The sequence below is a fragment of the Hibiscus syriacus genome, unplaced genomic scaffold (genome assembly GCF_006381635.1).
Source record: "Hibiscus syriacus cultivar Baekdansim isolate YM2019G1 unplaced genomic scaffold, ASM638163v2 tig00005406_pilon, whole genome shotgun sequence".
Taxonomy (NCBI): Eukaryota; Viridiplantae; Streptophyta; class Magnoliopsida; order Malvales; family Malvaceae; genus Hibiscus; species Hibiscus syriacus.
The window spans coordinates 1,305,810-1,322,490 of NW_024062056.1; the positions used below are offsets into that span (position 1 = coordinate 1,305,810).

At 34.8% G+C, this 16,681-nt stretch overlaps 1 pseudogene; it reads right to left on the bottom strand.

Annotated features, from left to right (window-relative positions):
• Window positions 1–433: 433 nt before the first annotated feature.
• On the bottom strand, window positions 434–16,393 carry LOC120199211 (annotated as a pseudogene).
• Between the last annotated feature and the right edge of the window lie 288 nt (window positions 16,394–16,681).

The window sequence follows — 16,681 nt, forward strand, 5'->3', positions numbered from 1 at the left end:
AGACACCAAGTTTCAAAAACTTACGTTTTAGTCACTATTTTGGTTTTTGGGATGTTACATGAATGTTGGGCCTAGACCGGGTCGGATCTTGGGCCTCGGGTCTCGGCTCCAGTTGGGTTCTAGTGGCCTTGAGTGTTTGTATTCTGGGTCCTTGTAAATTGGGCCTACACAACGTAAATTAAAATGTAATAATAATAATAATAATAATAATAATAATAATATATTAATAAGCCTAATTAAAACCCGGACAAAAACGGGTGTCTACAAAAAGTAAAGAGGAGAAGGAAAGTTGTAGTTGAACTGCCGGTGCCAGCCACTATGATCCATCCAGGGTGAAGGAAGTCGTGAACTATTGCAATGGCTTCTTCCACCCAATCTTGTTTATGAGAACGGACGTGGCTTCACAGTTTGGCGCACAATCTGTCCAACAGCATTATTGATCGGCTTTGGAGATGAACTGTAATCTAATTGACCCTTGCACCAATTTCAGTACAAGTGCACGTGCAAGTGTACCCATCTCATGGACTTGCAAGCTGTGGCAAGAATTTAAATTATTGAACAGTTTAAAAGCAGTTCTGCGATCAGTGGGGTCAAAATGTAATTTTAATAATTTGGGAGGGTCAAGGTGGGGCTAACTCCAAATTACGTTCTTACTTGGAAGTGGCTGAAAGTCCAGATACCTTTTACTCATTAGTAAGAACATGAAACCACTATGATGTATGCCCCCTTAGCAAAGAACAAGAGTTGTTACGAAAAATTCTTGAATTTGATTTTGAGTTAAAACTTGAAATGAATTGAAATTTTCTTTATTGTTGCACCAGTGATTTAAATCACACCATCTTCATATAAATAATAATAATGCATCAAATTCTATCATCTTCTCCACCTCTCTTCCATATTGTGTTCATAATAAGTGGGCAGCACATGCAAGAAAATACAGTTTTGATGCAAGAGGTAACAAAATCAATATTCTTGTAGAGTGAGAATGGTGTCATAATGTTTCTTGAACGAGCCAGTTTTGGTATTTCCAAAAATCATGCCAACGTAAATTGTAATATGCAATACATGTTAAAACTGATTTGTTCATTTTTTTTCGTGTATAACTCCACAACATAATCATTTTTAGCATTTATTTGAGGCTAAAACCTTATAGTTGTCATCACATTAAACCATTAACCAGGAAAAAGGGGGCAAACTTAAGAGTATAATGGCAAAATCAACCCTCAATGTTTGGTATTTTTTTTTATTTGTCCTTGAAAATAAAAAGCAACTAAAAAAAGTGACTTTATATACCATTTTGCCTAGAATTAACAACAAACTGCGCATTCTCTGTATTATTAACAAAAAGCTTGCTCCCAATCTTTTTAAACCAAAAAAGAAAAAGACTAAAAAAATCCTTGGAGCAACACGTGCCTAGTAATTTAGGTTGGGAGAGATTATAAAAAAACGCAAAACAGCTGTGCAAGTAAATATTGTTGCAAGCAGCAGGTTTATGTTGATGCATCAGCAAATCAGCAACACCATGTAAAAACGTTTTTACTTGTGGGATCATGCGATTTTACTGAAAAACCAAGACCAAAAGAATGGAAGTATTACCCTAGTTCGGAGAGCCTCAGGTGAGCATCAGCATTATCAACAAAGAAGGCATCCTCATCCTGCAAATGACCAAATTCAACAACCCTGGCCTGAAAATAAGATTCTCATTTATATATTGTTGCTTACGGCTGCATATTTCTCAACCAAGGGGCGGGATACTGGGTCAGACAACAGAATTTGATCAGTCGGCAGCTGCAAAAGATGGTCTTTCTTCCCACCCAACAGCTCCCTGCAAAATATTCATCAATTTGCTACGGATTGTTCATTACAAAATGGATTTGCATTTTCAATTAATGATGGTAAGCATGACCCGACTTTAGCTGCTGTCCGTTTTGGGGATTTGTGGGTTTGAAACAATATCTCCAACAACAGTTGTGTGTGATTATCATGATTTATTCGAATTTTGATGTGTCGAACACAGTTGTTTTGTTTTCAAAATGATATATTGAAACTCACTTGAAGTATGAGTTGTCAAAGATGAGAGGATTGATAGTCCATGCATCAAATATACACCAAATTTTAGTTGATAAGAATAAGAGGCAAATCACAATTCAAGCTTCAAGGAAAGATACCAGGGTGTGGACACCAGAAAGGGAAACAATGTCCTTGTCGGTAAGACCCATTTGAGTAACGAAAACCTGCCTAAAATGATCAGCTCCTACCAAACATTATCCACACAAGAATGTAAAATATCAAACGCAATCTTATACGATATCTGATATTAATACTAACCCTTGGTAGCATCAGGAAGACGGCCCTCAGGTGCTGCTTCATTCTTGTCCCGCATTCATATAAAAACCACACTTGTTCTCAATATAAAAGAAAAACTAGCTAGTTTATATTAAAATCAAATAATGTATTATTGAAATGACTGACCAATCTCCCGAGATGGAAGGGAATTTCAGGTCCACCGGTGACCTCAACAGCGACAACACCAGCCCGCTACAAATGAATCAAAAACCAGAAGGCAGAAAGAAAGGTTCAGGTTCAACACCTCTCAAAATGGAACAAGCATGAAAGCTAACAAATAAAAGTGAAATACCTGATAAAAGTCCGCGTAAGAGATAGTAGGAAACTGCTCCTTGATCGGCTCCAGAAGCTGGACGGCAATATCGAGGCCGTTGTTAGCGCTATGTGCGAGCTCCTTAGCAGCATGCTTCAAGGTACCGAATGGACCTCCGGTCTTGGTCTGACAATCAAAAGTTCCAGCTGAGTGCCACCTGTCCTCCACCATTACCTTACGATTAAAACCAGACGATAGATAAAGAAGCGAGAGAGAGAGAGAGAGAGAGGTTACACCAATCGGAGCATGATGGGAGCACAGTTCTTCTCAGCGATGACACCTCTAAGCTTCCTCCTAGCCTTTTCAATGGTCTTGTTCACTAAGCAAAAGTGTTCTGTAGCAGCGTTTTTAGCGGCGTTTGAAGAGAAAAAACTACAAAATTTCAGGATATAGCGGCGTTTACAATCTAAATACCACAAAATGATACTTTAGCGGCATTTTTCCAACAAACGCCGCAATAGAGTGGTAATTTAGCGGCGTTTATAGAAAAAACGCCGTTATAGAGATTTTTATAGTGGTGTTTTTTCAACAACGCCGCAAAATAATAGTAATTTAGCGGTGTTTCTCAAAAAACGCCGTAATATAGTAGTAATTTAGCGGTGTTTATAAGGTTGTTTATACTGGCATTTTTCCAACAAACGAGACTATAGAATAGTAATGTAATGGCGTTTATCAAATAAATGTTGCAATAGGGTTGTTCATAGTGGTGTTTATGTAAAAAACGCTGCTATAAAGTAGTAATTTAGCGGCGTTTTTTTGATAAACGCCACAATGTTATTGTTTATAGTGGCGTTTTTAGAAAAATGCCATAATAGGGATCATCAATAGTGGCGTTTGTTATTCAAATGCCTCAAAAGCATGTAATATAGTGGAGTTTTTTTAAAACGCCGCAAAAGGGTAAATATATGCTCCACCCTTTTTTCCTGCCCGATCCCTAATATCATTTCAATGTTGCTTACCTAAAAGGGATTTCTCTAGTACAACAAAGACCGTCAGACGATTCCAAGAGAAGTCGTCTTCTATCTGTCCTGGCAACCAAATCGACCCTCTCACCGGCGAACAGTTATCTCACAATTGCACGGTTTGATCCCTTCTTTCAGTACTGCAATTTTTCATTTATTTTTTGATGGTATTTTGAAAATGGGGAAACCCAGAAAGCTAATGTAATTGAGAAAAATAATAGCTTTCGAATAGGAAAACAATATCTATACATAGTGTTTTACTGGTTTTACTGCTTGGGAGCAGTGTTTTTCCGCTTTCGAATAGGAAAATAATAGCTTTTGAATAGGAAAATATTAGCTTTTGAAAACATGAACAAATGGTTGTGGTACAAAGAGCAGGTGTTGCCTTCAGTAAGAGAAATTATCACCGGAATGTCCACATGGCGTATTTGCTTTGACGATGGATCAAATTATCGTTGGGAGGCTATCGGTCCGTACTTGCCGAAGGAACCTGATGATGACCTGAAAGAAACTCCTATTGCTTCATACCTGTTGAAAACATTTTGATATTTCGATATAACAAATTAAGTTAAATGAATTTTAAGATTTTCCAAATTATTTTCTAAATATATTCGATATAACTATTCAAATATCAAAACATTACTCCAAATATTTCAAAAATCATTTTTAATCCTTACTCAAGTGTAAAATTAAGTTTTAATCTTAAAACAATTTCAAAATAATTTTACAAAGTATTTCAACCATTTCAAAGCCAAAAATTCCATATTGCTCAGAGGGAATCGATTCCCCCCCCAAGGGGGTACCGATTCCCCCCTGAATGGTTTGGCTCCGAGATTTCCAGTATGCTCGGAGGGAACCGATTCCCCCAAAGGGGGTACCGATTCCCCCTTGCATAACGGTCGAAATATTTGAATTTTACACTTAGGGAACCGATTCCCCATAGGGGGTACCGACTCCCCCCACGCTCTAAGCTGTTTTATTAATTGTTTTCACACTAAAACGGCTATATTATCTTCTCTAATCATCCCCAACGTTCAGAAGTGATTCAAGGTGTATTTAAGCAAGCTTAAAAGCCATTGATCAACAATAAGAAACATCAAGCAACTAGAATCAAGAGAGAATCAAAGAGAAAGCATCAAACCTCAAGTTTGAGCATTTCAAGCCTATTTTTTCATTCAATATTCATTTTTCTTTCAAGAACACTTATTGTGCTCAATTGTATTTATTCTTGAGTGTTCTTTCTTTTTTCTAGAATTGTGCAAACATATTTGCCTTGTGAGGTTTTTCTTGTAAGTTTGCAAATTTGTATTTCTCTTTGAGAAAAGAGTGTTCTCAAGAATTGGGGTATATTCTTGAGGGAGTTGTAAGGTTATCTCTTTGGCCTCAAAAGAAAGAACAAATTAGTGAATTTGTTGGAAAATTCTTAGTGTGGATAGCTAAGGTAGTGGACGTAGACTTTGGTTGATAAAGTCGAACCACTCTAAATCGCTATGCAATTACTCTCAATTTTCTGAAAAAGCTTCCACCAAAATTTTAATTGCCAATTCACCCCCTCTTGGCCGATTCCGTCAATCGATTAACTCAACAATTGGCATCAGGGCCTAACTTATTTGAAGGTTTAATCGCCTCTTGAGTCGATTCGGGAAGAGTTATATCGATAATCAAAGTCATCAATGGCCTCCGCTTCAAACTTCGACTCCGATCTCGATTCGATGCCCGTCAACAAGCCTCCTTTCTTCAATGGGGCTAACTATGCCTATTGGAAGAATAGAATGATGTACTTCATTCAAGCAAGTGACATGGGAGCATGGAATGTCGTAGAAGAAGGATACTTCAAGCCTCTCACTCATCCAAGATTATGGAGTGAAGGAGAGACAAAAATGTTCCAGCTCAACTCCAAAGCCATCCATATCATATTTTGTGCTCTTGGACCAGATGAATACGGAAGAGTTTCATCTTGTACAACCGCCAAAGAAATATGGGACAAACTTCAAGTCACTCATAAAGGTACCGATGAGGTAAAGAAATCTAAAATTAGTATTCTAACGCATAGCTATGAAAATTTCAGGATGAAACCAAATGAAGATATCAAAGCTATGACAGATAGATTTCCAACGATTGTCAATGGTCTCAAATCATATGGAGAGATCATTTCAAATGAAAAGCTTGTGAGGAAGTTAGTCTACTCCCTCCCAAAATCATGGCAATCAAAGAATACGTCAATAATCGATTCTAAGGATCTAACATCTTTAACTCTTGAAGAGCTAATCGGTTCACTCCTCACTTATGAAATGATGCTTGAAGATGAGGTGGACCTTGATAATATTGAAGAGACACCAAAGGAGAAGAAGAAAAATATTAGAGTTTCTCTCAAATCCACAAAAATTAAGAGTGATTCGGATGACGATTACGAGGAAATGGCATTGTTTGCCAAACGGTTCAGAAAAATGATGAGACCTTACCGAGGAAGAAAATTCAAACGAAATGAAGGCCTAAAAAATGAACCAAAATAAAAGGACCCGATTATTTTCTATGAATGCAAAAAGACAGGACATGTCAAATATGATTGCCCATAATTAAAGAGGAAGGGTCAATCAAAGAATAAGCAAAAGGCTCATGTGGCTACATGGAGCGATGAAGAAGGTTCCGATGAAGAGGAACAAGATGTAGCAAACTTGTGCTTGATGGCATTCGGGGAAGATTTTAAGGTAACCTCTAACTCATCTAATTTTGATGATTTATCTTATGATGAGCTATTAGAGGAATATAATGGGTTGGCTTCGGATTATGAGAAATTGTTTTTAAAATAAAAAAAATGATGTTTCAAAATTGAAAAATGAAAATAAACTCATATCCAAAACCAACAACGATCTTGAAAGTAAAATCAAAGATTTGCAAATCAAACTAGAAGAGTTTGAAAAGAAAAATTTGGATTTACAAAATTTACTTTCTAAGGTCAATGATGATAATCAAAAGAAAATTGATGATCTTAAAATTTCTTTTGATAAAGTTGGAACAAAACGTTTTGAAAATGGAGAAAATTCAAAATCCAACTTTGTTAGAAAAAGTTTTAAAAACTACACTCATAGAGGTCCCCAAAGAACCTCTAATGGAAAAATAATTAGAAGTATATGGGTTCCTAAAGAACTCATTACTACTAAATATAAGGATATCCTACATAAATGGATACCTAAGGGGACTAGGATTTTGGAAACTAATGATTATGAACCCAAAAGAATTTGGGTACCAAAAATTAGAAATTAATCTATGTTTGTAGGAAAAGGAGCATTGCTACAAGGCACGTGAAATAAATTCAAACTCATGGTACCTTGATAGTGGATGCTCAAGACACATGACCGGTGACAAAAGCCGGTTTATTAAGCTTAACGCTAAAAATGGAGGAGAAGTGACTTTTGGTGATAATTCAAAAGGTCACATTGAAGGTATTGGTACTATTGGTAATACCTCTTCCGTACAAATTAAGAATGTTTTATATGTGAATGGATTAAAGCATAATCTATTAAGTATTAGTCAATTTTGTGATAAGGGATTCAATGTCATGTTTGATATTAATGGTTGTAAAGTCATTGACATTGCATCTAATCAGATTATGCTTGTTGGTCATAGAATAAGAAACATATACATGGTGCATTTAGATTCTATTGATATAACTAATTTGTGCCTAGTTGCTAAGGATGAACATGATAGTTGGTTATGGCATAGGAGACTAGGACATGCTAGTATGAGTGTTTTGCAACGGCTAATTCAAGGTGATTTAGTTCGAGGGTTGCCTAAGCTTAAATTTGATAATGATAAAATTTGTGATACTTGTGCTAAAGGAAAACAAAAGCGAATTTCTTTTAAATCCATTAATGATGTATCAACTAGTAGAGTATTACAATTGATCCATATAGATCTTTTTGGGCCAACTAGGACTACTAGCTTGGGTGGAAAATAATATGCATTTGTCTTGGTAGATGACTATTCTAGATATACTTGGGTTCTATTTTTAAGTACTAAAGATGAAGCATTAGAACAATTCATCACATTTTCAAAAGTAATCCAAAATGAAAAAGGTTACTCTATAGCTAGTGTTAGGAGTGATCATGGAACTGAATTTGAAAATCTTGGATTTACTGAATTTTGTAACTCTAACGGTATTAGCCATAATTTTTCAACACCTATAACCCCTCAACAAAATGGAGTTGTTGAGAGGAAAAATCGAACTTTAGAAGAAATAGCTAGAACCATGCTTTGTGAAAATAATTTGCCAAAATATTTTTGGCCTGAAGCCACAAATACCGCTTGTTATGTTATAAATCGAGTAATGATTAGGCCAATTTTAAAGAAAACTCCATATGAAATTTTCAAAAATAAAAAGCATAACATTAACTATTTTCATCCTTTTGGATGTAAATGTTTTGTTTTAAACAATGTAAAGAGAACCTTGGCAAATTTGATGCTAAAAGTGATGAAGGAATTTTTCTGGGTTATTCCTTAAATTCTAAAGCTTATCGAGTATTTAATAAAAGAACTTTAGTTGTAGAAGAGTCTATACATGTTGTTTTCGATGATAATCCCCTTCCGAGGAAGGATTCTTGTGTAAATGATGATGTAGGTGTTATAAATACAAATGACGTTAGACATGACGTTGGAAAACCATCATCAAGGGAAGAAACAAAAAATGAGGAAACTCATGATCCTCTTGAGAATCCAACCATTGAATAAAGGGAAATATCTTATCCAAGAGAGTACAACTATGTCAAGGATGGTGAAATTATAGGTGATCCATCCAAAGGGGTAACAACTTGATCTTCTCTTAGAAATATTTTTAATTATGTTTCATTTATCTCATGCATAGAGCCTAAGAATATTAAACAAGCATTAAATGATGAACATTGGATTATGGCTATGCAAGAAAGTTAAATCAATTTGAGAGAAGTAAAGTATGGACATTAGTTGAAAGATCTAGTAATAAATTTACTGTAGGTACTAGATGGGTATTTAGGAATAAGTTTGATGAGAGTGGTAATATAGTGAGAAACAAGGCTAGACTTGTTGCTCAAGGGTATACTCAAGAAGAGGGCATAGACTATGATGAAACATACGCTCCCGTAGCTAGGATGGAAGCAATTAGAATGTTATTAGCATTTGCATGTTTTCATGAATTTAAATTATATCAAATGGATGTTAAAAGTGCATTTTTAAATGGTTTTATAAAGGAAGAAGTGTATGTGGAACAACCTCCAGGTTTTGAAGATTCAAAATTTTCGGACCATGTTCTTAAATTTACAAAAGCTCTTTATGGTTTAAAACAAGCTCCTAGAGCTTGGTATGAAAGATTGTCAAATTGTTTAATTGAAAAAGGTTTTTCAAAAGGGAAGGTTGACACTACATTGTTTTTAAAGCATAAAGGTAAAGATTTATTAGTAGTTCAAATTTATGTTGATGATATAATATTTGGTTCTACTAATGATGTTCTTTGCCAAGAATTTTCTAAGCTAATGCAAAGTGAGTTTGAGATGAGCATGATTGGGGAGCTCTCATTTTTCTTGGGACTCCAAATCAAGCAAAGAAAAGATGGAATCTTTATCAATCAAGCTAAGTACGTCAAAGATATGCTCAAGAAGTTTGGACTGGAAAATGGGAAACCTCATGACACTCCAATGAGCTCTTCAACAAAGCTTGACTTAGATGAAGGAGGTAAATGTGTAGATGTTAAATTATATAGGTCAATGATTGGCTCTTTTCTTTATCTAACTGCAAGTAGACCGAACATTATGTTTAGTGTTTGCTTATGTGCTAGATTTCAATCATGTCCTAAGGAATCACATTTACTAGCTGTTAAGAGAATCTTTAGATACCTTAAGGACACTCCTAGTTTAGGACTTTGGTATCCTAGAGACTATAACTTTAGCTTGCATGCTTTTTCTGATGCGGATTATGGAGGATGCAAATTAGATAGGAAAAGCACCTCCGGTACTTGCCAATTCCTTGGAAATATGCTGATTTCTTGGTTTTCAAAGAAACAAAATTGTGTTGCATTATCTACCACTGAAGCCGAATACATTTCAGATGGTAGTTGTTGTACACAAGTTTTATAGATGAAACAAACAACTTTTTGATTATGGAATTGAAGTAGATACCATTCCTATCAAGTGTGACAATACTAGTGCTATTTGTCTCACTAAAAATCTCATCCAACACTCTAGAACTAAGCACATTGAAATAAGACATCATTTCATTAGAGACCATGTCACTAAGGAAGATGTAGTTCTAGAATTTGTTGATACTTTGCACCAATTAGCGGATATCTTTACAAAACCCTTAGACAAGGAAAGATTTTGGACACTTAGGAGAGAATTAGGTTTGACTAACCTATCTTCACTTAGTGTTTAAAAAAAATTTAACATTTTTTTTAAGAATTAATGAAAAATGCTTATAATAGTATTTTTTTTATTGCATTCATTGCTATTAGTTAGGGGGAGTTTATGATTCTTGATGAAAAATTAATTTCATGTTCAAATATCGTTTAAAGATTAATTTAATTGTTTGAACATGATTAATTTTCAATATATGAGTTATCAGTACCACTAGCGGAAATTAATTTAGCATTTTGGGTGTTTAAAATCGGATTTTAGCATTTTGGTGTAGAGGGAATCGATCTCCCCCTGAGGGAACCGATTCCCCCTTTGAAGGGGAACCGATTCCCCCCACAGGGGAATCGATACCCCCCTGGGGTTCTGGTTATACATGGGCAGAACCCTTGCTTTTGTTCAAAACCCTTCTTTTCCTTGCCGCCGTTTTCCCTCAATTCTCTCCCTATCTCCATTCTTGCCTCAAATCATCGATTTTAATCGGAATTCACTTCAAATATCATCTCCTAAACTTGCAATCATCATTAAAATCGTGTAAACAACATCAAAATCCACTCAATCTCATTCTTCAAGGTAAAATTTTCTAAACTCACTATTTTATTGATTTTGAACATAGGACTAGTTTTAATTAGTTCTAGGATGAACTTTAGATCGGGCATTGATTGTTTAGTGATTAGAAACTAGATATTACAACTAATTTCATCAAAAACACAAGAATTTTCCAAAAAATTTTAAAATTTTCGAATTTAAAAAAAAATTGTTAATTTTTAAATTATTGTGTTTTGATTAAATTATGTTGTTATGAAAACTATACATATATTGTTTCTCAAAACCGTATTTTTCAAAAGTTTTCTAAAACTTTGCCCATTATGATTGATTTAGAGAATCTTGAAATATTGAGGACTCAATTGAGTTTTGGGATTGATTGAATTGCATACATGTGTTTTAAATTGCAGGTTATCCATTCTATTCCGATTTCCTAAACCATGTCCAATCCTAAACGTGCTAGGTCATCATCTAGTCGCTCACACCGTCAACCAAATCCACCTCCAAATCTTCCTCCTATTCCAATTTCTAATCCTAATCCCATTGATCCTAACTTGACTATCCAAAATTCGTGTTTCAATCATCCTGGTCCTAGAAATCATCGTTTTTGGTATTATCAATATTTTGACTCTTACAAAATCCGGGAAGAACGTATTCCTTCACGTCAAGCTATGTTAGCTATTAATTTTAAATATCTTCCTCTTTTACAAGAGTGGAAATTTGATAAACTCTTTGACCTTGAACCTATCGTTTATCATCAACTTGTTCGTATTTTCTATTCTAATGCCATTTTTGTTAAAAACCAAACTGAAACCAAAACCATAGGAATTCGTTTCTACCTCCTAGGACAATTCTTATATATTGACTCGGCTTACATAGCCAATACATTCGGATTAGATAACGGTGGTATTTCAAATGAAAAACAGGTTTTAGGATCTCGTTATAAAAGAAGAGATAGTGCGAGTGTCTTAGACCTACATGAATGTTTTCTTCATCTAATGATTTCTTGGTGGTTTCGACCATTCGGAGGTCGTTATTCTACTCTTAGAGCCTTGGATCTTTGGTGGTTACATTGTTTCAAAAACAATATTAAAATTAACCTACCTCAGATTATTTTTGCTGAAATTGTTGAAACCGTAAATCTTATTCCTAACAAGAAACTCTGTTCATCTCTAGTTTACGGTTGCATTTTGAGTAATCTGTTTTCCAAAGCTGGGATTAGAGTCGGTCTAGATGTCGTTTTTCCCCTTAAGAAACAAATCAATCTTCTTTCCTTAACGAGAGCGGGATGGATAAAGAACAAGGAATCCAGTGAATGGGTTCGATCTTCTGCAAATACTCCGGGAGCTAGTTCTTCACAAGCTCCACCTGAAGCTGACGAAGATCCCAGTTTGAACAATTAATGAGGGATATTGATGAAGCTGAAGATGAGCCTGAGCAGCCCGAGGAGCACGCACAACAATCGACTCAAATGCCTCCATATTTTCAATCCTTTATGGAGACATTTGATTTCTGATATGCGACCATGGATTCGCGCTTTACTTCTATAGAGTCTCATTTATCCACAATGGGAGCTCAACAATTAGAAATTCTCCGAGAGATGTGCACAAACAACCTTTCGATGAATGAACGTATTGATGCACTCTCACTTGAGATGGACGCTATGCGAGCTCGTTTTCCTCATCCCGATCCTCCTACGGATGTTTGATTCCATGTTTTTACTTTGAACTCCAAACTTATTGTTTTTAACATTTTGAATATTTTTGGAATGTTTGAATGTGTGGATTGATTGATTTTTGAATTTTTTTGGATTTATGGATGGCTTGAACTTATACATTTGGTGTGATTTATTCATTATTGCATCATTTACATCATTATAGCAATATGACCAATTTTGCCATATCACATTAATTATGAATATTGATTATGAAACTAATGGCTAACGTTTCTATTGCTTGTGATCTTAGCAGCTTAAATTATAATGATTTCAAAACCTTGTTTAGATTCTTTAAAATGTCTTTTTGATTTAACAAAAAGGGGGAGAAGTGTTAAAAGTGTTTTTAAATGATAAATGGGAGAAGTGTTAAAGTAAAGGGGAGTAAAATCTTAAAATTACTAAAATGTTTTGTTATATCAAAAAGGGGGAGATTGTTGAAAACATTTTGATATTTTGATATAACAAATTAAGTTAAATGAATTTTAAGATTTTCCAAATGATTTTCTAAATATATTCGATATAACTATTCGAATATCAAAACATTACTCCAAATATTTCAAAAATCATTTTTAATCCTTAATCAAGTGTAAAATTAAGTTTTAATCTTAAAACAATTTCAAAATAATTTTACAAAGTATTTCGAACCATTTCAAAGCCAAAAATTCCAGATTGCTCAGAGGGAACCGATTCCCCCCCAAGGGGGTACCGATTCCCCCTGAATGGTTTGGCTCCGAGATTTCCAGTATGCTCGGAGGGAACCGATTCCCCCCTTGTATAATGGTCGAAATATTTGAATTTTACACTTAGGGAACCGATTCCCCATAGTGGGTACCGATTCCCCAAAGGGGGTACCGATTCCCCCCACGCTCTAAGTTGTTTTATTAATTGTTTTCACACTAAAACAACTATATTATCTTCTCTAATCATCCCCAACGTTCAGAAGTGATTCAAGGTGTATTTAAGCAAGCTTAGAAGCCATTGATCAACAATAAGAAACATCAAGCAACTAGAATCAAGAGAGAATCAAAGAGAAAGCATCAAACCTCAAGTCTGAGCATTTCAAGCCTATTTTTTCATTCAATATTCATTTTACTTTCAAGAACACTTATTGTGCTCAATTGTATTTATTCTTGAGTGTTCTTTCTTTGTTCTAGAATTGTGCAAACATATTTGCCTTGTGAGGTTTTTCTTGTAAGTTTGCAAATTTGTATTTCTCTTTGAGAAAAGAGTGTTCTCAATAATTGGGGTATATTCTTGAGGGAGTTGTAAGGTTATCTCTTTGGCCTCAAAAGAAAGAACAAATTAGTGAATTTGTTGGAAAATCCTTAGTGTGGATAGCTAAGGTAGTGGACATAGACTTTGGTTGATAAAGTCGAACCACTCTAAATCGCTGTGCAATTACTCTCAATTTTATGCAAAAGCTTTCACCAAAATTTTAATTGCCAATTCACCCCCCTCTTGGCCGATTCCGTCAATCGATTAACTCAACAATACCCTTCCATGGCCGATCTTCTACTTCAAGGTAATAATCACTGAAAGTTTATGCCGCTATATTTTTATTGTACACTCTTAAATTTCATAGATCGTACGCATGTAGGATGTTCGAAGCTTATTGAGAACGATGATAGAGGAGTAGATAAATACCCGATGTTTAGAACCGAATTTGGTAACTCTTTTGCTTTGAAAGAAGGTTCAATTGCAAAAGCATTATTTATCCTCAATGAAGATGACGTTGCCTCTAATGATACTCCAAGTAAACATTTCTATCTTCTATTTAATTTTTTTTAATGTTTGATTCAGCTCCAATCAAGTTTCATACTGTAGGTGGAAGGTCGTTATCTGTTTCAAGTGAAGCACTGAAGCACGCAAAGAGTCTTCTTGGTGAACCGGATGTAGGGGATTTATTTGGTGAAATGGATGAAGAGTTTCTCCATATAGAGTTTACACGGAGGAAAAACTTAACGATGCGTTGTCAAACAAGGAAAACATCTTTCTTACGTCCTTTCCCCACGAAGGAGCAATGAAGACTAAATTCTAGTGAACAATATGGTGAAGACTGTTTATGCATAACTTTAATGTTTATAACTTTTAATGTATTTTGTTGTTAAATATTTTTATGCAGAAATCGTGTCTTAATTAAAATGTATTGTTGTTGTTAATTAGATAAAACTACATGATAGTAAATTAAGTTTATGTAGAGCATAAATGAAATATTTAAAATCAAGTAATCTTATATAAATAAAGGTAATTAGCGCTGTTTTAATACAAACACCGCAATAGGTTTGATACATGTGGCGTTTTTTACAAAACACCGCAAAAAATTGTACTTTAGCGGCGTTTATATAGAAACGCCACAATATGTTTAATCTATAGTGGCGTTTGTTTTAAAAAAATGCTGCAAAATCCCCAAATATAGCAGTGTTTTTACGCAAACACCGCAATTGGTGTAATCTATAGTGGTGTTTTTTCAACAAACGTCGCAAAATCTTTGTACTTTAACAACGTTTTAAATTTCAAGCGCCGCAATTGGTGTGATTTCTTGTTTGGAATTTCAAGTGTACAACCTGAGTCAATTTGAATTAGTTACGTGAAGTCCATAAAATCGAAAGGGCAAGAAAAAGAAAACATTATTGTCTAGCCATCTTAAATATAACATGTTATATGTTTAAAATGGGTTAAATGCGGCATTTGTAGCGGCGTTTATATATCAAACGCCGTTAAATTTTAAAAAAATGCGGCGTTTTTAGTGAAAACGCCACAAAATTAAAATAAAAATGCCACAATAGACTGATATATAGCGGTGTTTGTATAAAAACTCCAGTATTGACTTGTATAAACACGGTGTTTATGTTAAAAGTGCAGCCATTAAATGCTACAGTAGCGGCGTTTGTATAAACAAACGCCGCAATAGTTAAACAATTTAATACCCATCGTTCCAAAGCTCTAATTTTCCTACCCATTTTATTGAATATCGTTCCTAACCTTGTCCACCAGCGCAACCTTGTCCACCAGCGCAGCCTCACGCTGTCGTTCACCTTGCGTCCTTGACAACCCTTCTCCACTTTGCGTCCTACCCACAGTTTCTCCACCAACGCAGCCTCACAATCGAAATTGTTACTCAACCTTGAACCATCGGTCGACCGAATTAAGGGATTTTGAATTGTTTCAAATTTTATGACAATTGAGTTTTGTAGTAGGAGATTGAATACCTGCATTTGTTTAAAAAAAAATTATAGGAAGTTAATATTGGATGGCTTTAGAAGATTGTAGTGTTTTTCTGCAATCTCATCTGATATTCCATAAAAAGAGCTGTAAATATTGAGATTAATCACTTGAAGACCTATTATACACATTTTAAAAGTGATTGCATAAAACAATAGGACTAGATCTCGAATTTATCCTTTGAAGTTTTTTTTAGTGTTATAAGTACCCTTTCAAGTTTTTTTTTATTCTTTCCCTCGTTCAAAACATATTAGGTTTCCTGTAAATTCAAAAACTTTACAAATATAAGAAAACAGCTGAAAATTACAGAATAATTCCAATATTTCAAGTTCAAAACTTCACAAAAACATGAAGTTACAGAGAATTTTAAGTACTATAGAAGAAGAGCGCATAAAAAAGAACATCTTACAGAATCCATTTTGCAGGGCCATCTTTTTCTTCTTCATTCTGCACAAACATGATCTTCTTCTTATTCCCTGTGCTTTATAATGAATATACATCCACAACTACTGTACATAGAGAAAATTCATTATTGGTACTTTATAATATAAATATACTATGCATCATGACCTAATCGAAGCTCCAAGTCTAATTCATCTTCTCCAATATTTCCATCAGCCTTCTTGTTCCGATGATCTTCGACACTGGACGGACCGATTCACAGGCTTAGACTCCGATTTGGATGTTGTGAATTGTCTAGAAAGAATTCAGCCGTGTGTGGAGGGGGTCTAAATCCCCAACCTGAAACTGGGATAAAAGCTTGGTAAGTGACATGTACCTTAGGAGCTATGGAGTAATTTGGCAGATAAGTATAGGACTTAAGTGTTGGGTGATTGTCATCATTTCCTGAAAGTAGTATGGGAACTGAACTAGGCCTGCTCTTGGCTCTATCTTTCCTATGGACGTTCATATGCCCTCCTAAGGCTTATGTTGTGGTGAACCCTCTCGGGAAAAATAATAATCTAATAATAATTAAATATAAATCATATCATTATAAAAAGTTTTAATTTAAAACATAAAGTCGTTTAGAAGATTGTAGTGTTTTAGGAGCGAAGGAAACTTTAAAAAAGGGCAAACAAGAAAAAGACATTAACATTCAATGTAGAAAAAGATTTATACATTTTCCTTCAGTACATTTATTCAACAAATAGACTGGCTTGTCAATTGAACCTATGTGCTTTTAGTATTTTGAGAAATT